Source organism: Primulina tabacum, chromosome 17 (assembly GCF_025594145.1).
Source record: "Primulina tabacum isolate GXHZ01 chromosome 17, ASM2559414v2, whole genome shotgun sequence".
Classification (NCBI taxonomy): domain Eukaryota; kingdom Viridiplantae; phylum Streptophyta; class Magnoliopsida; order Lamiales; family Gesneriaceae; genus Primulina; species Primulina tabacum.
In genome coordinates, this window is record NC_134566.1 from 4,938,278 (window position 1) to 4,947,374 (window position 9,097).

Here is a 9,097-nt window from a genome sequence, read left to right on the forward strand (position 1 = left end):
AAACCCTTATAAAAAAATTATATTCATAAAAATTAAATCAAATATAACATTATTTTATCAATATGTATTGCACATTTTTATCTATCATTTTTTATTACCCATTTACCATTAATTCAATAATATCATCATTCGAGCCAAGATGACATAAGATACTTAGGAGTTCCAGTATTTATGCGTGGGAGTGAGCATTTGTCGTTTCGATTACTGATTGAACCGAATTGTTAAAACTGAGTAAACCAATTTTTTTTCCAACTAAATCGAAACGGTTGGATTTTTTTTAAAAAAAATGGTTGGAATTTTTGTTAAAATCACACAACACAACCAAAGCGATCAGTTATTTTTTTGGTAATTAAGTGATAGCCAAATTGCTAAAAATCCGAAATCTGAATACAACAGTTACAGAGCAATAAACAAAAACAATATCATATTAATACAGACATGGCACTAAACGAAAGCATTATATTATTGGAAGTATAAATATCGTAAATATATAACAATAAGAAAGCAGTAAACCAAACTAGGACCTGTAACAAGTAAAGTTTCCTTAAAAAAGATTTGTTTCCTCCAATATGTGCTTCGAGGATAAAAACTGACGACTGTTTCTCATGATACAACAAAAAAACATGTAGTGACCTGGCACAAATCACTACATTGGCAAACTTAGGCAATACCTGAACTTTGCTAGCAATTTGCGTAGAACAACGGGATAAGAAGCAAAAGAAAACAAAATGGAGGGATGAGTTGATTTTTGGTGTGTCTTGAAGGCTTGGAACAACCTCTGTTATATAGGCACCTTACTATCCATACGAACAGCCACAGGCTGGGCTAACTAAAGTCATTGTTGGCCATCCAAAACACCCAAGGTTGGGAAATTGAAACACCAACAGTCATGTTGGCGAAAAGTCTCATCCAGAAGGATCCATATCCATATGGATTGAAATTTTTATAAAAATCAAATAGCAAAAGCCTAATGAACTTTGGTGGAAATTTATCCCTTGATCGATATGATATTCGACGTACCCAGATTGTACTCATATGCTTAAACACAAGTCAAGCATTTTCTAGTGCAAATCAGGCCCTTGATTTGCACCTCCTGTGCAGGCGTACGCGAGATAGATTCTTGACTAATCTTTCTTACACATTCATAAAATGTAACTCAATATAAGCTCATTTATGCCAACTTCATTTTCCTATATTGGACAAACCCACATCAAACAATCCGCCACATGAATGAAAATTGAAAGGTAAACGAAGATCTTTGTGATAAAGTTTAACACTTGAATCCTGCATATGATATGTATGTATTTCCGTTTGAACATTCCGTTGTGAAAGCACAATCATTCTCTAGTTGACAGCAGACGTGGTGTTTTTGAACTGCTTCTCATCAGAATCATTAATATCGATATGATTATCCTCAACACTCACTATTTCATAATGAGAATAAACTAAAGATAACCCCCACAGTGATCTACCAAATCAGTACGATTAGGTCGTCCCATTGAACCTAGTTATTGGGATTTCCAGTCAATGTAGGTTGGGTTTTTCTTTGCACTAATTTATTCTATAGGTTTCAGTCTCATTCTCCTTGATGATTTTGCTACTAACTCTCTGTTTAACCATTTGTTTAATGTATCCTCTATATAGTCCTTTGAGTTTACATAGTCAATAGATATAACTCCAGTTGAGAGTAGTTTTCGAGTGATATTGTGTCTAAAATGTATGTGTCTAAACTTACAATTATACATATTTCTTGTGCCTTTTTGATCACAGATTGGATATCGCAATGTATGCATATAGTTGGCACATGTCTCACCCATCCAAGAACATCTTCTAAGAATAGATCCAGTCATTCAAATCCTTCAAAACATTTGTAAAGGGTTATAAACTCATATTTCATTGTGGATATGACTATTACAGTTTGTTTAGATATTTTCACGCAATTGTTGTACCTCCGAAAGTGAATACAAATCCACTTGTAGATTTTGATTTTTTCATATCAGATATCCAGTTTGCATAATTGTATTATTCAATAATAGCGAGATATCTAGTATAATGTAGCTCATGGTCACGAGTGTACTTTAAATACCTCATCAATATAAAAATTGCTTTCCAATGTTAAGCTCTCGGATTACTCGTGAATCTTCTTAATTTTCTTGTTGCATAAGTTATTTCTGGTTTTGTAAAACTCATTAAGTACATCGGGCTTCCAATCATTTGAGAGCATTCGAATTGAGAGACACTATCTGAAACGACCACTACTTTTTTTTTAAAATCATAAACTCGAAAATACTAAATAAAATAACTTAACATACCATAAATCATAATAATTTTAACATTTGAAATCTCAAGTGAAAAAATCCCTAAATCGTCAACTAACCAAAATTTCCTACATTGATCTTTAAAAAGATCAACTAACAATAAAATAAAGCATAAAAATATCTCTAATAAAATCATTAACATAAATCTTTAAATCATTTATCAACGTAGCTAGTGCGGAACATAAATGGTCTTCGGGTGTGTACTACTGCACTCGATCCACTCAATCGTCAGTGCTTCCCATAATATCATCATAACCTGCATCATACAAACCTACTGAGTCTAATGACTCAATACGTTCTAAACATGAATATCAAATAATACATATACAATCACATGCATTTAAAATCATATTTTTATTAAAATAGCTTTTGAACATAAATAGACCCTTTAAAATCATTTTGAACATAATTAAATCATAAATCGTAAAATCATTTAAAATAGCTTTTGAGAATAAATAAATCATTTTAAAATATTTTAGAGCACAAGTAAATCATATATCATAAAATCATTTTAATCATAAAGCTTTCAATCATTTATCATATTGGGTGAAGTTTGATACTTGAAAATGATTATCTTTTATCCTCCGGTCGACTAATCAGTATTCAGCTCCACATGGCCCAAGGTGGTGAGCACTAGGCTTCACCATGGAAATACTACCGTTGGGGTCCTCCGGGGCCTTTTCCCATAGACGGGGTCTCTCTGGGGTCTTGGCCCGTAAACAGGGTCTCTCTGGGGTCTTGGCCCGAATATGAGCTCTTTCTGGGACCTTGGCCCTCACGACCTCCACAAAATTGTAAGTTCACCGTTCTTTCTTAAACGGATCCCCCACATATCATATATCATTTGGCACAGTCAATTCACATCCCTCAAAATATTTTTTCTTTTCCTTAAAAAAAAATCATAAAATGACATAGCTTTTCAAAAATAGCATTTTAAACAGTAAAAATTACACCGCTTTACCATAAATCATAAAATATCATATTTTCATCAAAATCATCATTTTAAATCATAAAATATCATTTAACATGCATTATGATCCTTCGAGACGCTGCCAAGATTTTACGTATTTTACCAAGTGTAAAATGACAGTTGCCCCTAGATGTAAAAATTCTCGATTTTATCTTTTTCTTACTTTTAATGACATGGGCTTATCTCAAATAATTATTTAAGCTTAAATATAACTTTTCATAATTTTATTCAGCTTAAATCTAGGCTTTTAAATTAATTCTTTAATCAACGATTCGTGAGACGATTAAATCCCGAATAAATTCAAAACTTAATATTTTCTTCCCGAACTTTAAACATAACTTTTTCATTACCTAAACTACCCTTGTGAGGCATGAACCATCCCCGTGGACCCATGGTTCAAATTTTTTATTCAATTAATTCGAAATATGACCCTTACTTGAACAACCCGAGCCATCTCCCAATTTACTCGAGCCATGGTCGAGCCACCTCAAGACAAACCCAAGCCAACCCATCTAGACACCCTCCTAACTAGCCCTGACCCACGGAACCTAACCCTAGCTTGTTTAGCAGCCCTGCAACTGAGCTTCCAAATTCTGTGTGTGAGCCTCCTCTTCACTAAGACTCCTAGCCAACTAGGACAATTCCAGCCGAGCCACCACCGATCCCACCTGACCCTAACAAATCCTGGACCATGCCTAGACCCAACCAAGCCTAGCCCAGATCCTTGGACCCACACACGAAGCGCTACAATCTTGCTGTAAGAAGATGCAAGGTTGCGCGCAGGTGCTCTATCACGTTCCACGAGCCATCACCGAACCCAGCCACACCAGACCATGTTCCGAACCCTGCCCCTCTACCCTGGACCCTACTTGACCAGCTTTGCCAGCCCCTAGCCACGCTGCACTCTCTCCCGAAACACACTAGGACTCTTCCCTAGCCACTCCCTCGACCCTAGCCGCCCTAGGACCCAACCCAGCAATAGATTGAGACCAACCCTGACCCTGAACTAGCCCTGGTCGAGCCCCAACCACCCATGCACAGTAGCCACACACTTAGACCACAAACAAGCACACAATCCTTGGTTCTTCTCCTTGTTTTGTTCCCTTTGGTTCCAGCTTATTTTCCTTTAATTTTTATCATGTTTTAATCATATTTCATTCATATAACACCCTATATTGGCAGCGTACTCATTGGATTCAAAACGTTTTTCATATTTGCGTAAAAACATCATATAAACGTTCTACCTTAAAAATATTCAAACACCTATTTTTTTCATGCTTAAACAATTAAATCATGCATAATATGATTTGTATGATGTTTAAAAGAGTTTAGAAAACGTGTCTTTACGTTTAAAACGCTTGACTATTCGATCGTTGGTGAGGGTGCGAAGTTGGACACCGGACGACGAATAACCCTAGCTTTTATTCCTTCCTTGTTTTCGAAAATTCTAGTGTGTGTGAGTGTGTATTTTGGCTGATTGATGGTAAATTATGGGGTTTTGAAAGCCTAGGTAACATATTTATAGATTTAATCAACATGCTAATGTGCTTGAGTTTTGGACTTGCAAGCTTAAGGGCAATTGGGCCTACTTTAAATAATTAAATTGGGTCCAATGACACTTATTTAATTAAAACATAAAAGTTTATAAGATTAATTTCTCAAAAATAATATTTTTGATCTTTTAAAACTCCTTGTTTGCCCAAAACCGGCTTCCCGTAAAAAATCGAGCTCGACTCTTAAAATAATTCGAACTCCAATATTTTTAGAAAAATTAAATCAGTTTTAATCATATTAGAAAGCTTTGCACATAGTTAATGAAAAATACATATTCTAGTCTTGGTCGTCCCTAGTCTTCTTTCCCTGCCTATTATCGAATATTTGGGTAAAATTCTTCAATTTCATGTAATCATGTCATATAATGATTTAATCATGTAATCATACCTTTAATCATTTAATAGATATCATGCTAGCATTTAAAATCAATTAAATAAAACAATTAAGAAATTAAAATAATTTGCATGCACGTGGTTTACGTAGGTTGGTTTTTCGGATGTTACAAATCTCCCCCCTTAAATATAATTTCGTCCTAGAAATTTTTCTAGTCTTGATGATTGCAAAGTTTATATTCCCTCATCCACCTCAAATTTAACCTCTAACTTAAATCTTACTCTTTCAATTCGGTCCTCCAAATCTTAAAAATTGCATTTCTAACCCAAAATTTCCCAAAGTTGACTCCTAAATCCAGTTCAGGTAGAGCATCAGCATATTCTTCTCTAAGTTCTTCATTATCCCAATCAAATCCATTAACCAAATTTAACATTTTATGCAATAAAAGCATCGAAAAAATGTTAAACAACTTGGTTACCTAGAAATCAGTGTAGTGTCGGCTCTGCCTCAGCCTCATCAACTTGCATCATATAGACCGTTCCAGCAGTGGGTTGCTTGAAATTCGGGCAATTCTTAACCTTGTGTCCATAACCTCTGCATTTGAAGCACTTGTAGGTGCCCACATGCACTTGCCATAGTGTGGATGATTGCACTCCTTGCAGAGTGGTTTCTCATCAGCCTTCGGAATGTTATCCCTAGGTGGTTGTCCTTGTGGTTTTGGTGGTTATGTTTGCTTAGATGGTCCAATATAAGGCTTCTTATTTTGCTGACTAGCTTGCTGAGCGCGATTCCTCTTACGCTGTAGCTCCCATTCAATATCCTTCAAAGATTGCTCGGCTCAAAATGCTTTAGAAACAGCAGTAGTATAGTCAATAGGATCGCTGAGCATCACATCACGACAGATCGTGGGCCTCAATCCATCAAGGAAGTGTCGTAATTTCTCCGCCGCATCATTCGCTATCAAGGAAACAAAATTATAGCCCCTATCAAATTTTTGCACAAACTCGGCCACCGATGAATCCCCCTGGCGGAGACTCATGAACTCTCTCTTCAACCTTGAACGAACATCAGAAGTGAAGTATTTATCATAGAATACCCTCTTGAAATCTTCCCAAGTCAAAGTCGCTAAGTTCACCCCTCGCTCCGCTCCCTCCCACCATAAGGAAGCGTCGCCCTTCAGCAGATAGATGGTACAACGAACTCGGTCAGCATCCGCCATATCCATATAACGAAAAATCACCTCTAAAGACCTAATTCATCCCTCGGACACGAAGGGATCAGTAGTGCCAAAAAAAAATCAGCGGGATTCATCCTCCTAAATCACTCATAAACTGGCTCCAGTCGGACCCTTGCAGGATCTCCCACGTGCTGCTCTAGTAAACGAACCATACCCGCTAGTACACGAGCACTAGCATTCTGATTAGGTGGAGTTTGTGGAATCTCCTCCTCATTTCTATCCTCACCATTCCCAAGTAAAATCTTTCTAGGAGGCATCTCTGTATACGTCGTCCAACCACGTAACCAACATGCATTTAAAATTTTCAATGAGCATGCAACAAACATTTACAAAGATAACATGCATTTATCATAAAAAATTACATGCATTTAATCTTCATATATCATGTATCATATAAGCATTTAAAAGAATTTTAGTATATAAAATAATAAGTTGAAAGAAACTCACATACTTGAGGCGTGACTTCTTGAGCTTCTCGAAGTGACACTACACAACCCTTTGGGGAAAACATAGGCTCTAATACCAACTGAAACGACAACTACTTTTTTTTAAATCATAAACTCGAAAATACTAAATAAAATAACTTAACATACCATAAATCATAATAATTTTAACATTTGAAATCTCAAGTGCAAAAATCCCTAAATCGTCAACTAACCAAAATTTCTTACATCGACCTTTAAAAAGATCAACTAACAATAAAATAAAGCATAAAAATATCTCTAATAAAATATTAACATAAATCTTTAAATCATTTATCTATCTAGCTAGTGCGGAACATAAATGGCCCTCGGGTGTGTACTGCTGCACTCGATCCACTCAATCGTCAGCACCTCCCATAATATCATCATAACCTGCATCATAAAAACCTAGTGAGTCTAATGACTCAACACGTTCTAAACATGAATAACAAATAATACATATACAATCACATGCATTTAAAATCAAACTTTTATTAAAAATAGCTTTTGAACTTAAACAGACCCTTTAAAATCATTTTGAGCATAATTAAATCATAAATCGTAAAATCATTTAAATAGCTTTTGAGCATAAATAAATCATTTTAAAATATCTTCAGAGCACAAGTAAATCATATATCTTAAAATCATTTTAATCGTAAAGCTTTCAATCATTTTTCATTTTGGATGAAGTTTGATCTTTGAAAGTGACTAACTTTTATCCTCCGGTCGACTGATCAGGTATTCAGCTTCACATGGCCCAAAGGGGTGGGCACTAGGCTCCACCATGGAAATACGATCATCGGGGTACCTCCGGGGCCTTTTCCCATAGACGGGGTCTCTCTGGTGCCTTGGCCCGTAAACGGGGTGTCTCTGAGGCCTTGACCCGAATATGAGCTCCTTTTGGGGCATTGGCCCTCACGACATCTCCACAAAATTTTAAGTTCACCGTTCTTTCTTAAACGGATCCCCCACATATCATATATAATTTGTCACAGTCAATTCACATCCCTCAAAATATTTTTTCTTTTCTTTAAAAAATCATAAAATGACATAACTTTCCAAAATTAGCATTTTAAACAGTAAAAATTACACAGCTTTACCATAAATCATAAAATATAATATTTCCATCAAAATCATCATTTTAAATTATAAAATATCATTTAACATGCATTATGATCCTTCGAGACGCTGCCAAGATTTTACGCATTTTTCCAAGTGTAAAATGACCATTTTGCCCCTAGACGTAGAAATTATCGATTTTTTCTTTTTCTTACTTTTAATGACATGGGCTTATCCCAAATAATTATTTAAGCTTAAATCTAATTTTTCATAAATTTATTCAGCTTAAATATATGATTTTCAATTACTTCTTTAATGAACGATTCGTGAGGCGATTAAATCCCGAATAAATTCAAAACTTAATATTTTTTTCTCAAACTTTAAACGTAACCTTTTTATTACCTAAAATACCCTTTTGAGTCATGAATCACCCCCGTGGACCCATGGTTCCAATTTTTTTTATTCAATTAATTCGAAATATGACCTTACTTGAACAACCTGAGCCATCACATGAACCACCCTTTTTATTACCTAAAAATACCCTTTTGAGTCATGAACCACCCCCGTGGACCCATGGTTTGAATTTTTTATTCAATTAATTCGAAATATGACCTTACTTAAACAACCTGAGCCATCTCCCAATTTACTCGAGCCATGGTCAAGCCACCTCGAGCCATGGTCAAGCCAATCCATCTAGGCACCCTCCTGACCAGCCCTGACCCACTGAACCTAACCCTAGCTTGCTCACCAGCCCTGCAACTGAACTTCCAAATTCTGTGTGTGAGCCTCCTCTTCACCAAGACTCCTAGCCAACTAGCCGAGCTACAACCGAGCCCATCTGACCCTAACAAATCCTGGACCATGTCAAGACCCAACCAAGCCCAGCCCAGATCCTCGGACCCATGCACGAAGCGCTGCAATCCTGCTGCAAGAAGTTGCAAGGCTGCGCGCAGGTGCTCTCTCACGTTCCACGAGCCATCACCGAACCCAGCCACACCAGACCATGTTCCGAACCCTACCCCTCTACCCTGAACCCTACTTTACCAGCTTGGCCAGCCCCTAGCCGCGCTGCACTCTCTCCCGAAACAGACCAGCCGCGAGCATGCTTGGGGAAGAGTCCTAGTTCACTAGGACTCTTCCCTAGCCACTCCCTCGACCCTAGACG